The sequence below is a fragment of the Chrysemys picta genome, chromosome 7 (genome assembly GCF_011386835.1).
Source record: "Chrysemys picta bellii isolate R12L10 chromosome 7, ASM1138683v2, whole genome shotgun sequence".
Classification (NCBI taxonomy): Eukaryota; Metazoa; Chordata; order Testudines; family Emydidae; genus Chrysemys; species Chrysemys picta.
Genome location: NC_088797.1, coordinates 6,301,251 through 6,317,397, shown reverse-complemented (window position 1 = coordinate 6,317,397; position 16,147 = coordinate 6,301,251). Strand labels below are relative to the sequence as shown.

The window sequence follows — 16,147 nt, the reverse complement described above, 5'->3', positions numbered from 1 at the left end:
TCCTATAATGAGGCTTTTTATGTCCTGTTGGGTCCTCCCTAGGTGTGATGCCCCTTGCTTCTCTCCTTAGCCACCCACAGTCATGGTGCTTTGAGTGTGTGTGGGGGTTACATCTAAACAGGGGTACCGGCCTGGGCTTTCTGACCGCCTCAGCTCAGGTTGGCACTTCCACCTGGGAAACCGGGGAAAGACTTTGGCTTCCTATTACCCCCTGAAATTACCAGGTAGAGCTGAGACTAGTTAGGCTCAAAGTCAGAATGTATACTGCTTGTTTAACTTAGCTTTCACGGTATGAACAGAAACAATACGTACAGAGATCCTCTTCTGTGGGAGGGATTTGTGCTATTTGTGCTATTTACCGGTGTTGTTTTTTTTATTCATATAATGCAACGGTAAAAAATACAAACCCGTTTACTTCATTAATTTTAAACAGTGCTAGGAAGCAGGCAGACTTATTTTGATTTCAATTGTCTATGCTAATTATGATCAAAGTATTGCAATTAATGAAAGTTCTCAGAGACTTACCACGTCACTCCACGTTTCAAAAGGATGCCATTAACTAAGGTCAGGATTTTCAAAGCAGCATAAGGGAGTGAGATAGTGTGACCTAGTGGATAGATCACTCGGCTGGGACTCAGGAGATCTGGTTTCTGTTCCAGGCTACTAGCCTGCTGGCTGACCTTCGGCAAGTTACCTCATCACTCTACGCCTCAGTTTCCCTATGTGTAAAATGAGGAATAATCCTGTGTGTAAAGTGCTTTGAGATGTACTGCGCCTTATAGAAGAGCTAGATGGTGGTATTTATGTATGTATTTATTTATTGAATACCTGGAAGCAAAACGCCACCAGACTCCTCTGGAAATGCCAACCTGAATGGTGAAGGGATTGCCGAAATGAAAACATGTTACATTTCACGGCCCATTGTGATTAGCAAGAGCGACCAGGAACAAAGCAGGACTTCCTTATTAAGGGTCTGTCCATACATACAGCACTGCAGCAGCGCAGCTGTACCAATACAGCTGTGCCACTGCAGCACATCTGGTGAAGACACTCTATACCAACAGGAGACGATGTTTGCCCCCCTGTACTTCCCTTTCAAGCTGCAGATAGTTACTATATTTATAGTCGGCTGAAAAATAAAATTTAACAAAGCAAAAATACATTTGCCTTATTTATGTAACCGTAGATTGTTAAAACAGCAATATTTTTTAAAACTCTAATTTACTTTTCACTATATATATTATTTGCTTTGTTAGTTTCGCTCTCCAAGTGGAGAGAAACAAAGCGAGTCAGTTTGACCTTTGGTTTTTACTCCATTTTAACTTCTAGCCATCAAACTCTGACAAAATGCTCCAAGGTTTGGGTTGCAAATACCACACAGACGTCTCATCTTGGTTAAATTCTATGATTTTAGTGCTTGGATTGCTAGTCCTAGCTCCTCCAAGTTTTGGTTTTAGTAAATTAAATCCTATGTCGCTCTGCAGGTCTGACACAACAACTTAAGAACTGTACATAGACTTTGGGTAGTTTAATCACATTGGAGGTTTATTTTGCACCTCTTCAGGAAGTGCACTTGTCAATAGGCTTTTAGCGCCGTACGGGTTCTGTTCTAGGCGTTCTCATGATCAGCAGTAGGTGAGGTAGAATTTCCTGTAATGTGTTGCAGGTGAGGTTTCTATCACCTGAATTAAGCAAGTGCCTTTCTGGTTTTAATGATGACTAAATGCAACAGGTGTAACTAGGTAGAGAGTGTGGATTACTACAGGTTACACCGTAAGCTCTTTGGAGCAGGGAACAGCCTTTTCTTTTGTGTTTGTACAGCACCTAACACAGTGGGCTCCTGGTCCATGACTAAGGCTCCAAGGTGCTGCTCCAGATCTCATAATAATAATATGAGCCTCGTTTTAGTTCCCTGCAACCACTTTTTCTACCATATGCAAATAATCGGTTTCTGTTCCCGTACTAGAAGTGTACAGACGTGCTCTAATTTTAAAAATGACAATATGAAAGTGGCTGTCTTTGTTTAAAAAAAAAATAAACCGTAGGGAAAACTTCCTCCGTTGCATGTCTTGGGATTCAGTATTCGAACCCAAGTCCCATTTGTTCTGCTATATGAATGGCGTACTGAACCATACCTCGGCCTGCGTTACTAAGGATGTCTGTTTGATATAATCATGTTGGACATGTCGCTGTCGAGCAGCCTTCTTGTTTTTGGCTGTAGGTAGCGATAGTGTTAGCAGGTGTAACTGATAGGAGGATGGGATACCATCCTTTTAAAATATATTAATGGAGAGGTTTTTTCCTTAAAGATAATGCTGCCCTTGGAGTTTTATTTATTTCAACAAACACAAGGTGGCTCAGTTTTTCTCTCCTATACAGTTAATTGGATCTGTGATTGCCTAGCTGAGGGGAGAATTGGATCATATGTTTTTTGCCTTAGTCCTAATCTTTGTATTTTTGTATATAGTTAAGCAGGGATTATTTCATGGGTTTGTATCAAAAAAGAGAATTTCTAGGTGCAGGGAGGAAGTTTCGAGGGTCTGATTCAGTTCTCATTATACTGCATGGAAAGATTGTTGTTGGCATTATGGAGTTGAAACAGTCCTTAAGTGAATCTTTACAATCCACATTTCACTTGTGCAGAACCTTCAACTCTTCAGTTCGATGCCCTCCTATTCCTGAAGAGAATGGCTGAGATTTCCTGCGGAGAGGCACTGTATTTTAGTGGATAGATCATTGAACAGAAACTCTAGAGACCTGGATTCAATTCCCAGTTCTGCCACTGGCCTGCTTGGACAAATCACTTAATTTTTTTTTGCACTTCTGTTTCCTTGTGAATAATATTACTGAGCTCCTTTGTCAAGTGCTTTGAGATCTGTGGATTTAAATACTCTCTATAAGGATTCAGCATTTATATTATTTCACCAAAGCTGGCTAAACCAGTGAGTAGAGCGCTGCGCAGATACAAAGTATGTATCTTCATCCGATCTGCAAACACGGATGCAGATATCCATGGATATAAAGCAGATATGTGCAGATTTGCAGACTCTACCACTGAGCTCTTTAGTACATGATGCTCAGCATTGCAAACTGAACTGAGGATATGAAAAATGAAAGAAAAAATGTGATGTATTGAGTGATTAAACTGATCGGAATTAGGAATAGGTATGAACTTCAGACTGCTCCATTTGGTTTCACTTAATGAAAATAGCTTTAACTCAAAAGAGCAATTTATTTTTTTCTAAAAAATTTCACCCAACTGTAGAGTACGTACTAATAATTAATAAAAATTGTATGACAGTAGTAGGGTCGCCAACCCTCCCAGTTTGGCCGGGAGTCTCCCAGAATCGGGCTCGATCTCCCGGAGGCTACTAAAGCCAATCTGGGAGATTTTTGGCTGCTAAAAGTCCGGTGGCGCAGTGGGTCTAAGGCAGGCTCTCTACCCGCCCTGGCTCTGCGCTGCTTCCGGAAGTGGCCGGTATGTCCGGCAGCAGCTCCTAGAAGGAGGTGTGGCCAGGGGGGGGTCTCTGCGTGCTACCCTTGCCCCAAGCGCCGACTCCGCAGCTCCCATTGGCCAGGAGCAGGGAGCCGCGGCCAATGGGAGCTGCAGGGGCAGCACGCAGAACTGCCTGTCCACCCATGAGCCCAGGGGCCGCTGATGGACATGCCGCCACTTCCAGGAGCCACTCACGGTAAGTGCCACCTGGCCAGAGCCTGCACCCTGACCCCCCTCCCGCAGACCAACCCTCTGCCCCAGCCCCCTCCTGCACCCAAACTCCCTCCCAGAGCCTGCACCCCAAATCCCCTCCCGCATCCCAACCTCTGCCCCAGCCCCCTCTCGCACCCAAACTCCCTCCCAGAGCCCGCACCCCGAGCCCCCTCCCGCGCTCCGCCCCCCTGCCCCAGCCCTGAGCCCCCCTCACACCCAAACTCCCTCCCAGAGACAGCACCCTGAGTTCCCTCCTGCACTCTGCCCCCCTGCCCCAGTCCTGAGCCCCTTCTTGCACCCAAACTCCCTCCTAGAGCCTGCACACTGAACCCCCCTCCCAACCCCCTGCCCCAGCCTGGTGAAAGTGAGACAGAGTGAGGGAGAACGAGCGACAGAGAGACGGGGCTGGAGGGAGTGGGGGGCAGGGCATCGTAAAAGGGGTGGGGCCGTGGGGAAGGGGCAGGGAAGGAGTGGGGCAAGGGTTTTGGGGTTTGTGCCATTAGACAGTTGGCAACCCTAGACGGTAGCACCTAGAGGCCGGGCCCTCATTATGTTAGGCACCATACACCTACAACAGAGATATAGTCCCTGGTGTGTAGATATACATCCTGGTCTCGCAATCTAAGGGTAGAATGATAGACAACAGCTGGATACACCAAACTGATGGGATAAAGAAACAAGGAGATCATACCGGTGAGCACAAAAAGCAGTGGTCACAGCAAACCAGCTACTCTAACATATTTTCAGTGAAGTATTGTGTTCTCTTCATAAATTAACTAAAAAATCCTCAGTAAACAGAATCCCATCCATAATTGGTGAAACCGGTCGGATTTTCCCTTCCATAAAGACCTGTTCCCCATAAAGCTTCTGAGTTTTCTGTACTTATGGAAAGACCGATGATAATTACCCTTCAGGGGTGAGATATTCTGCTTGTCTCTGGGAATCCCATATTTCTGAAAGGCAATGACTGAATTTATTGCAATTTGGTGACTAGGATCAGATGTTGTTTTATTGTTATTAATTGAGCCTGCTGTGCATATGTAGTTTACTGCCAGATGTCCTTCATTTTCAGCAGCACTACAGTGCAAAGTTAACGGGGTTATGGCTACAGGTTTACAACCGTTCTGCATGGAAGCTCACATTCCTCCTATGAGCTTTTAAGTGGCAAATTGAATTGCAAGACTGTAGGCTTAAGTTTGGTTCTTTAGTTTTAGGTACAACTTCATGGCTGTCCTTACTTTTCATAAGAGGGCTCTTTGATTGTGATGAGTTGTAGGTCAGAATGAGTTAACAGATTGAACCTGAAGGTTAAAAGTGGATGGGCTTAAAATATACTGAAATTTTTAATGTCGTCTTGTCATGATGGCGTTTGAGCCCAGAAAAAAATTAAACCCCATGGTTATGTCGAAAGAAACACTGCACACCATCACTCATTAGCTTTTTCAAATATGACAGTGTTTGCACTTTTGTATTTTTAAAAATAATTTAACGAAGAGCTGAAGATGGAGGGGAAAAGCCAGTGTTGTGTTCCTTTTGTGTTTGTCAGTTCATGTCTTTCTGGGGGGGAAAAAAAAAAAGTCAAACCACTTGGGCTTCCGTTTACTTATTTCTAAAGTTGCACTTTACAGCAAGAACTATGGCACTCATTCTATTTTCTGAACCTGTGCCTTTCCCCGTACAGTTTGCCTGATTTTGGTCTAAAGTAATACCTTTTGGTAGGGCAGCAAATAAAACCATTAAGACCAGATCCTCAGTTGTTGTAAATCAGTGTAGCCCCGTTGATTTACACCAGCTGAAGATGTTGCCCTTAACACGCTTGGAGTATACAGGCAGAGGTCTAGGGTGAGGGCCACATCTTTAGAGACTAGTATCAGGGGGTAGCCGTGTTAGTCTGTATCTACAAAAACAACAAGGAGTCTGGTGGCACCTTAAAGACTAACAGATTTATTTGGGCATAAGCTTTCGTGAGTAAAAACCTCACTTCTTCGGAAGACTAACAGATTTATTTGGGCATAAGCTTTCGTGAGTAAAAACCTCACTTCTTCGGATGTATCCGAAGAAGTGAGGTTTTTACTCACGAAAGCTTATGCCCAAATAAATCTGTTAGTCTTTAAGGTGCCACCAGACTCCTTGTTATCTTTAGAGACTATTCATTATTGATTTAAAAAAACTTAAAGTATAAGGCCTAAATTCTGCCCTAAGACATGTGCATGGGACTCACAGTGGAAGTCTCCCATGACATCACCGTGCAGAGTTTGGCCCCAAGCTGGAATAAAAGTGCACATGGTATCATAGGATCCTCAGTTGGTGTGAGCCAGCGTATCTCCACTGATCTCAATGGAGCCATGCCAGTTCTACCCCTTAGATTTGAGTAATATTGGTTTGTGCATCAGCAGGGCCGGATTAACTCTCCTGTGGGCACGGGGCTATTAGATTTTGTGGGGCTCCTGGGGGGTTTGGAGTGTGGGAGTGGGCTCAGGGCTGGGGCAGGGGATTGGGGTGCGGGAGGGGGTGCAGCTCCAGCCGGGGGGGGCAGGGATGGGACAGGGGGTTGGGGTGCAGTAGGAGGATCGGGGTGTGGGCTCTGGATGGGAGTTTGGGTGTGGGAGGGGGCTCAGGGCTGAGACAGGGGTTGGGGTGCAGGAGGTGGTGTGGGGTCTGGTAGGGAGTTTGGGGGCAGAAGGGGGCTCTGGGCTGGGGTTGGAGTGCAGGCTCCGGCCCAGAGGCGCTTATCCTGGTAGGTGGCGCAGCGGCGCTAAGGCAGGATCCCTGCCTGCCCTGGCTCCGTGCTGCTCTGGTCCCCGAGGTATCCGGCATGTCCAGCCCCTAGGCGGAAGGGCGAGGCCGCTTTGCGTGGTGCACACTGCCCTGCCCGCATTGGCTGCAGTTCCCGGCCAATGGGAGCTGCAGAGCCGGCGCTGGGGGCGGAGGCAGCGCGCAGAGATTTCTTCAATGCCCCTTGCCTAGGGGCCGCAGGGGCATGCCCCGTGGGAGTGGGGGCCGAGGCTTGGGGACCAGTGTCCAGCCCAAAGCACAGAGACTTGCCGCAGGCTGGATGAAAAGAAGCAGCGGACCGCATCCGGCCTCTGAGGCCCTGGGCTGCAGCCCCGAAAGCCCCTGCGTTAATCTGGCCCTGTGCATCAGTATGCCGATCATATTGTATTATATCAGTTTGTATTCCTTAGTGTCATGTTTCACCAATACATTAAAGTATGAACCACTATTAACATAACCACGCATGTCACTGACGACTAATATACCTTCAAAGACATGTGATTGCTTGTCAGTGCCCCAGTTTAGTGCGATGTGAGTATTGCCCTCCAGCTAGTCAAAAACAAAAACATACATTAATAATATTAATGTCTGTGCATCACTGATACAGATGAAATCGGGCTTACTTTTAATCACTTTTTAGGGGTTTTCATGTTCTATGGCTGATTGTTTATAGGGAAGGCACGACTGTGCCAAAAACTACTTAACACAGGAAAACTGATCGGCCCTTTCCTGCTTTTCACCCTCTCTAATCATGTGAGAACAAGGAGACAGTCTGCAATATAAGACCAGCGCATTGAGAACAAACCAGGTAATATACTTGATGCAACATAGTCTCAGAGGCTGGACCACAGTAGTAAATAATGAGATGAAGGGCCAGGATAATTTTAGGACTATTGGTTACATTTATAGCAACAATGTGAGATCTAAAATCTGTCCATTTTAATTACTGTACCATGCCAGTCACCATGATATATGAACACCTAGATACTTACGCTTCAGGGTTTAAGATGACCTATGGGAGTCAGGAAGGAATTTTTGCCTGTGTACAATATTTCACAATCAGCCAGGTGCATACAGACACAGTTAGCATGTGGGTGGGTGAGAGGTAGATTGGGCTTGCTTTCTGATGATATATTAGCCATTGGCCACCAGACCAAGGTAGGTAGGCCAGTGCTGTGATCCAATATGGCAAATTCTGTGCAGATATTGGAAAAATACAAAAGTGTTAAAATAAACTCCCACCCCCCATAAAATCTTCAGGTTCATTTGAGTAATTTTCACCCTGAAATATACAAAAAACATCCAGCTTTGGGAACGTTTCTGAGAAAATTCATCTCCACATGCACAAAATTTTAATTTTCTAAATTCACCATTTAAAAATGTGTAACTCAAAAGCACTCCTGTTTTAGGCCTGCCTTCACGCAAAACCATCTTTATTTTAATTTTTTTTTAAAGTGTGTACTTTCAGCTCACTTTAGTGATCTGAAGCTTTACATTTCCCAGTTTTCATATTTGGTTATAATGCCCTATTTGCATGCATATATTGAAGACAAATGTCTTGTCTAGTAGACATGTTTTTAAAGCTAATATTGGTTTGAGCTCAATACAGGAATATCTCACCTGTGGTATACAAAAGGTCAGACTTGATGATCTAATTGCCTGTGTTGGCCTTAAAATCTATGAATATGCAAACCAAAGCAATATAGAACAGTGAAGATACTTGCAGTTTCTAGACCACTGTGAATATTGCTATTCAGAATTTTGCTTAGTTCAGATAGCTCAGGTAATTGTCATTTGAGAAAAACAAACGTTGCCCTCCAAAAATACATTTTTGTGCTAGAGAGAATATAGATGCAAAAGAACAGTTAGCCAGTGATCTCATAAGATACAGTGTTTTAGAATCGTGGATACACACTAACTTCCCCCCAAAACAAACTGAACAAAATGTCAAGTATCAGAGGGGTAGCCGTGTTAGTCTGGATCTGTAAAAAGCAACAGAGAGTCCTGTGGCACTTTTAAGACTAACAGATGCATGCATGCATCCAATGAAGTGGGCATTCACCCACAAAAGCTTATGCTCCAATATATCTGTTAGTCTTAAAGGTGCCACAGGACTCTCTGTTGCTTTGAACAAAATGTCCAATTTAAAGTCGAGTAGTTTGGAGTCCTACCTGCTGCTAGCCAGCTTCAAAGGATGCCGGGGGGGTTTCCTGCTTCATCAACACAGCTCCTTGGGGATGTGGGTTCCAACTGCTCTTTCCTGAATTCACATTTCCAGAGAGTTTTAATGGGAGCGTTTACATTTTTCTCCTCCTTTGTGCCTTTTCACACAAATCTTGGCCAAGTCCAGGAATATGTGGTGAATGTTAGTACCTGGGCAGAAAGATACTATGAATGCAGAAAGAAGAACAGGAGGACTTGTGGCACCTTAGAGACTAACAAATTTATTAGAGCATAAGCTTTCGTGGACTACAGCCGAAAGCTTATGCTCTAATAAATTTGTTAGTCTCTAAGGTGCCACAAGTCCTCCTGTTCTTCTTTTTGCGGATACAGACTAACACGGCTGCTACTCTGAAACCTTTCATTATGAATGCAGAGGCACATTTGGCGTTTTGTACCAGTGTATCTCTCCCCTAGTCATCCTTGATCTAAGAGTGCACTTCAGGGGTTTCACACTCTAGGACTTCTAACAATCCCTGTTGAGGAATGTCTCAGCGGGGATTTCTGAAGTGTTGTAATGTGTTCCCAGCAGCAAGTGACCAGATAGGAAAAAAAATGAAAATCAGTTTGTCCTTCCTCAAGGTGTTTTTAATACATGTATTTTAACTGAGATGCAAAGGAGGCCTGCTGTTCGTTATCTTCCAGTAGCATTGCAGTGAAAGGAGTTAAAATTTAGCAAATTGAATGGGTGGAAATTAATTTTTTTTTTCATAGTGCACATAGTCCTGCCCTGATTGTTGTCAGTGGAGCCAGGATTTGGGCCTATATCAAGACTAAATCCTGATTACGCTTGAAAAACGGGTACTTGTGTGGAAATTGGTAGACTGCATTATATATCTTGAGGCTGGGAATCTCTGAGGAAATGAGAGCTTTTTGAATTCACCAGGAAAGGTACTCATATTGGCAAAGTGCAAAGATTACACAGAGATGATGGAAGGTATGCACAGATTACTTATTCCAGGCTTAATCCAATGAATTTGTAAAGATAGTCGCCAGTAAAGGCCATTGTATATTTCTTGTATGACCCTTATATCTATGCGTCATGCATACTTGATCCCTGCTCTTTTATTTCTGCTGGCTTTCGAACAGGGCTTCACAAACACTGTGCGAATCCCAATCAGGCCCTGTGGGCTGCTGGAGTCCTAGGGCCAGATCCTGAGAGGTGCCGAGCAGAATTTCTCTGAAGTTGATGAAAATGGCAGGTACTTAGGAGGGACCCAGTCTTGAGAGGTCTCAAGTAAAAGTCACTGGCAGTTGAGGGCATTAGCACCTCATTGGGTGCTCAGCTTCTGGTTGGGCTGGGCACCTGTGATTGGGATTTCAGGGTTTGGCTTCTGCTGAGGAGAAACCTCAATTCTGTCTCTGGTCAGCTTTTTAACAAATGTGCGGGTATGATGGTCTGTGGAGGGAAGGAAGGTGTTTCAAGCCCCATCTCCTCTAGCCTCAGTGTCCAAGCCTCTGCTCAAAATGGTTGCCTGAGGAGTTAGGGGTGGTATTGTAGTATTGTAAAAATCATCAATTTCATTTTAGCTATTTAAATCTGAAATTTCACGGAATTGTCACTGTAGGGGTCCTGACCCAAAACGGTGGCATGGTATGGTATTGCCACACTTATTTCTGCACTGCTGCTGGTGGGCCACTGCCTTAGAGGTGGGCATCTGACCAACAGCTGCCACTCTCCGGTTGCCCACCTCTGTAAGGCATTTGACTTGGTACTGCACAACGTTTTGAATAAAAAAAATTACAGCAGTATAAAATTAACAGCACACATTAAATGGATTAAAAGCTGGCTAACTGGTAGGTCTCAAAATAATTATAAACGGATAATCATTATTGAGTGGTTGTGTTTCTAGTGGGGTCCCTCAGAGATCAGTTCTGGGACCTATATTATTTAACATGTTCATCAATGACCTGGTAGAAAACATAAAATCATCCCTGATAAAGCTTGCAGATGACACAAAAATTGAAAGAGTGGTAAATAATGAGGTTCACTCAGTAATACAGAGCGATATGGATTGCTTGATAAATTGGGTGCAAGCGAATAATATTTATTTTAATATGATTAAATGTAAATATATGCATCTATGAACAAAGAATAATGTCATACTTACCATATGAGTGAATCTATCCTGAGAAGCGGTGACTCTCAAAAAGGATTCGGGGGTCGTGGTAGATAATCATATGAACAGTGCAATGCTGTGGCCAAAAGGGAAAATGCAATCCTTGGATGTGTGAACAGGGGAATCTCAAGTAGATGAAAGGAGGTTATTTTACCTCTGGTGCGACCACTGCTGAAATACTATGTCCAGCTCTAGTGTCTGAAATTCAAGGACGATGTTGATAAATTGGAGAGGGTTCAGAGAAGAGCCAAGAGAATGATTAAGGGATTAGAAAACATGAATTTTAGTGATAGACTCAAAGAGCTCAAGCTAGGTAGCTTAACAAAAAGAAGGTGAAAGCGTGACTTGATTATAGTCTATAAGTACCTACGGGGGAACAAATTAATAATGCACTCTTCAGTCTAGTAGAGAAAGGTATAACACTATCTGAAGGCTGGAAGTTGAAGCTAGACAAATTCAGACCGGAGGTAAGGCATCATTATTTTTAACAGTAAGAGTAATTAACATTGTAAGAACACTAAGATGCGTTGTGGATTCTCCGGCACTGACTATTTTTAAAATCAAGGTTGGATGTTTTTTTCTGAAGGATCTGCTCCAGAAATTACTCAGGGGGAGTTCTCTGGCCTGAGTTGCACAGGAGTCAGATTAGAAAGATGATCACAGCGGTGGTCCCTTCTGGCCTTGGAATCTATGGCAGAACAACCTTAGTGTCTGATAGGTAGCACGCCATGACATTCTTCTGATTTTTATTATTTTTTTTGTTTTATTTTTCACAAATTTTGTGTTGTTTCATTTTTATTCATGCATGGGGGATAGCCTAGGGGAGGGGGGTGGTTGCCGAGCGAGACCACACCACAGTGGCATTGTGCTTCAGGGCTGGGCCTGGCTCCCAGCTATGGGTGATGCAGCCTGGGGCACAGGATCACAGCGCTGCTCAAGTTTGGCCTGGCTGCCCCTCTGTTAAGGTGATCACCCGTCCCGAATTGGGTAGGACAATCCCAAAATGCAGAGTTCAAGTCCCGGTCCTGGGCGGAACGACTGTCCCGGAGTCCAAGCGGAACTGCATTGTGCCTACCCAAGGGCTCAGGGACGGCACCACCCTCTTCCCAGTAGGAGGGTGGTGAGATGAGCTTACCACTGTTGCCATGGGGCCCTGCCCCCTGCTCCTCCTTTCCCCCCGTGAGGCCCTGGCCAGGCCAGAAACCAACGCTTGGCGATAGGAAGAGCCGCCCAGGGAGCTCGGGCTGCTGTGCGGAGTCCTGGAACATCCACCTGCCCTGTGCGGCGTGCCCTGGGGGCGGGGACACAGGCCGGAGGCTGCTGCTGGGCACCCCGCCCCGGACAAGTGGAGGGTCCAGGTCTCCCCACAGCGGCCCTGGCTCCCTGAGCAGCTCCAGCCTGACCAGGAGGCAGGGTCTCGGAGGGAGGGGGAAGAGGAGGAGCCAGGGTGGGGCCACATAAGGAGACGGGGCTCCTGCATGTGTCCTGCCTTTTTTTGCTTTCTGAAAAGATGGTCATTCTCTGTCAAGGCCAGGCCAAACCTGAGCAGCGTTGCAACCACATGCCTCAGGTTGCAACACTGGAAAGGGGAGCCAGGCCCAGCAGCATGGGACAAGAGCTGCAGGAACCGCTTCTGTGGATTGAGCTTTTCATTTAATTTTGTGGGGTTTTTTGCATTCACGAAAAACACAAGCTCCGCTCATAAGCTTCCCCATAGCTGGTTGTCACAGAGCCGTTAGTGCAGTTATTTGTAGTGTTCGCTTTTCCCTCCCCCCTCCCCTATATATTTTGTTTATTTAACCCACTGGAAAAAAATCAGGGCCTTTATTTTTTACCCCAAGTAAAATCATTTCATATTTTCTTGAGAACGAGGAAGGAAAAACCCAGGATTCAGTGCGAAGCTGCAGATACACTAAGGATGTGCTGGCTGCTGGTAAATATTTGTTACTATGTCAGATTACTCTGGCCTGCATCAGATTAATTGTTCACTAGCATTCTAACTTTCTGCTCTTTTAGGAGAAGATTCCCCACAAAGTGAAAGGTGCAGAGAGTTTGGAAGAGGTTACCCTTTTCCAGACCTTTGCGTTTCTTTGGTGACCCAGAGGAATTTTCTTTAAAGCAAACCTGTTTCTTTCCTTATGCTTTTCCTTCCTACCCTCATTTCTGTCTCTCGCTCTGGGTAACGCCTTCAGGGTCCTAGTGAGTATGTATAATATATGTGTATGTGTGTATATATATATATATATATTTCCCACAGACTGTTGATTGTCAGGACCATGTGATTTTCTCTGTGGGTGATGTGAAAGCCTTGTTTATCCAAAGGCCATGTGGAGGTGGGCGGGTGCTCACCAGGGGGACATAGGGACAGGAGAAGCTTGCCTCACACAAGAGCCAGAGTGTGAATAGCTCACATTGACTGAACTGTCTCACTGGGCAGGACAACTAATTTGCTGTGCTTGTGGGCTTGATAAAAGAAGCAGCTGCTGGTAAGTGCTTGCTCAGATGCATGTAGATGAGACTGTGGACTGCAAAAGGGATCCAAGCAGATGTTTTTTTTTTTCTTTCTACATTTCCTCCGGATTTTCTACCTCTTGCTCCCATGAACTTGCACTGAATCAGGTAAACTATTTTAGTTCTTTTCCTGTGTTTCGTCCTTCCTGGTCAGAATGACGGACGGATGGATGAATGGATGCATGGACTATTCTGTGAGGATGTCAGGAACAGCTACCGTCAGAGCAGGCAAATATTTTTGCTGTTCTCTTCAAGCTGGCAGGCGTAATGGTTTTAAACCTGCAGCCATGTTACACGCCCCCCCCCCCCCCCTCTTTTTTTTTTTTTTTTTAATTTAGCTGTGATCTAAATAAAGCTCAGTCCGGTATTTCTCGTTTGTATCTGTCGATGCACCAGCCAGCCATGTTTTTCATGTGATTATCTACACGGTACTAGCTCTTGCTGAGAATGGTAGGGGGCTCCTTTCGGTGTCAGGCCCTTTGCAGCTTTTTCTGAAGGAAGGGAAAAATAGATCAGCCATCCGCAGCTTGCATTTTGGTGGTGGGGGGAAAGCAGGAGCTGTTTTAAAGGGTTTACTTGGGAGGGGGAGATGGGGGTTGATTGCCCCCATCCCCAAATTTGGCTGGTTGTGGTTAATGAAATGTTATAATTCTCTCTCTCCCCCCCCCCCCCCCCCATTTGCCTATATTTTTTTTTAAAGTGTTGTTTGACTAAAGCCCTGGCTCAGCTGGAGAAAATGGAGAAGCAGAAAGGATGAAAAGGATGGCCTTTTGTGTCATGCTCTATTGTGCAGCTTCCCCCCGCCCTCCCCCCCCCCAGGCTTCACTGGAGAGCACCAGCAGTTGTTAGTTAACTGCCCAGAGCCTGCAGAAACAGCCTCCAGAATGGAGGGGCTAAAATGCGGCTGCTTACAATGTGAGAAAGATGTTAAATGGGATTCAGAATCTGCAGACTGGAAAATGTTGCACAATTTAACTGAATGTGTATTACCTACAGGGATTAACCCTATTTACCTACAAGTCTCTCTTTCTCTGCCTCTCCAGTTCACTCTTGCTTGAAATAGCTCAGAGTTTCTGTAACAAACTACAAGTTTTGTAGAATGGCAGTGATCTGATCCAGTGTCTTTTTAAGAAATACTCCGTGTGCTTTACTTCTGTTTGAAGACCGTATTAGAAGATGTTACATTAACCACTCACTGCAAGATTTGTTAATTACCACGCTACCAATATTTTAGGAATATCTGCCTGTCACTTCTGAATACAGTCACTCTGAATATTTTTGCTACTTTCCAGGCCATGCTTCAAACCAAATGCATCTTTGTTCCGCGTTTAAATTATTTGTGGAAGGATTGTCGTCGCTAGGTGCCAAGGGTAGACTACAGTTCTGGCACAGTAGAGGAATGACTGTTAATTTGGGGTCTGTTGCTGCTGGCGGTGTATCTATGGAACAACTCTTTTAACCACAAAGAAGGACAAAGGTCTCATTTGGAATGAAGCTTTTTTATGAGTAGCTGTTGATTTATCAAACAAAATTCTGTGGTGTGGCTAAATTTGGGGGATTTTAAGTCAGGTCTTTGCCGGTAAGAAATTGTAGGTCCTCACTTTATGAAGTCTAAGATTTCTTGTGTATCTAATGTCATACTTTGCTTAATAGATACTTGTTTACTTTGGGGGGGGGGGGTCTGTACCAGTGTAGCTACACCAGTATGAACCCCCTTCTGTAGTTCTCTGCATGGCTATAAAACAGGTCTTGTGCTGCTGCTCCTTGCCCTCAGTTTTCAAGCCACTCATCTTTGGTAGGAAGCTCGCTCCTGAAAATATAAAATTATGCTTTCAAGCATTTTACAGGTTGATTGGCGGAGAGGGGTGGCTTATGTGAGAACTTCAGCTTCTTTGGCTTTGTGGATGTCTCTAAGTGGATGTTTTTGGTGTGTGATTAGCTGTAAAGCCCTAAATAAATGGCTGGAGAAGTGGCTGCCTGAGATAGATACCACCTCTCCTGTGTGCTACCTGTTTCAGTTGTGGACAATGATGATGGTCCAAGTCAAAGCCCTCTGTTCCAAAGAGAATAGACTGGTGCCAAATATTTTCTGGGGAAGTGGGGGATCCTTGACTGTGACAACATCCTTTCTCCCCCTTCTTCCATCAATGCCCAGATTTTTGACCTTCAGGATGCTGCAGGACTACTCTGTTTTCCTGTGTTCTGCTGAGGGAGTTGCCGGGGATATGGTTTAATGAGAGAATGGAGGTTGTAAATTTGCTGGCTGACATTATTTTGTGGATTGGGGCTGATGGAGATGGGCATGTGACTTTTTTTTTTTAAATCCTTAGTTTTATACATTTTAAACTATTTGTACAAGCAACCGAAATAGACTTTTTTTAAAAAGAAATTTGAATAAATTAAAGAATGGAACTTAAAACGGGGTGTGGATTGTCCAGCATAGAACATTGGATTCCTAGGTATGTGTAAGCAATTTGTATTTATCTAATGCAATCTGCAGCTGAAAACACATTGTTGTCTTGGTGGTTTAATATAATTTTTAATTGACGATTAACAAAAAAATCCTGTGTCTGATAGATCTTGTGTTAAATAGCAACTCTTGAGTTTTATTTCCCTTTTAAATTCCTTTATTTTTTGCATGCATTTTCTGCCTCCTTGTTTACCAAGGAGGAAACCAACTGGCAAGGCATGGGAAACAATTAAATTGACTATCCACAAAGGCAAGCGGAAAATGCCCAACAGAAAATAAAAAGTTGAGAAAAATAAATAAAATGAATGAAATATTCCTCGTCACAAACTCTGGGCGTAATTA

At 44.5% G+C, this 16,147-nt stretch overlaps 1 protein-coding gene across 50 annotated transcripts in view; it reads left to right on the top strand.

The window, feature by feature from the left end:
• Window positions 1-16,147, top strand: part of MAGI1 (membrane associated guanylate kinase, WW and PDZ domain containing 1) — a 490,362-nt gene that overhangs the window by 308,763 nt on the left and 165,452 nt on the right. For 2 of the 50 annotated variants that reach the window (XM_065550701.1, XM_065550699.1), the window contains exon 1: window positions 13,207-13,443. The exons of 47 other annotated variants lie outside the window; for them this stretch is intronic. The gene's annotated coding sequence lies outside the window, so the exon portion shown is untranslated. Of the gene's footprint in view, window positions 1-13,206; window positions 13,444-16,147 lie in introns of those variants that run through there. One more of the 50 variants, XM_065550700.1, reaches the window with a different exon arrangement.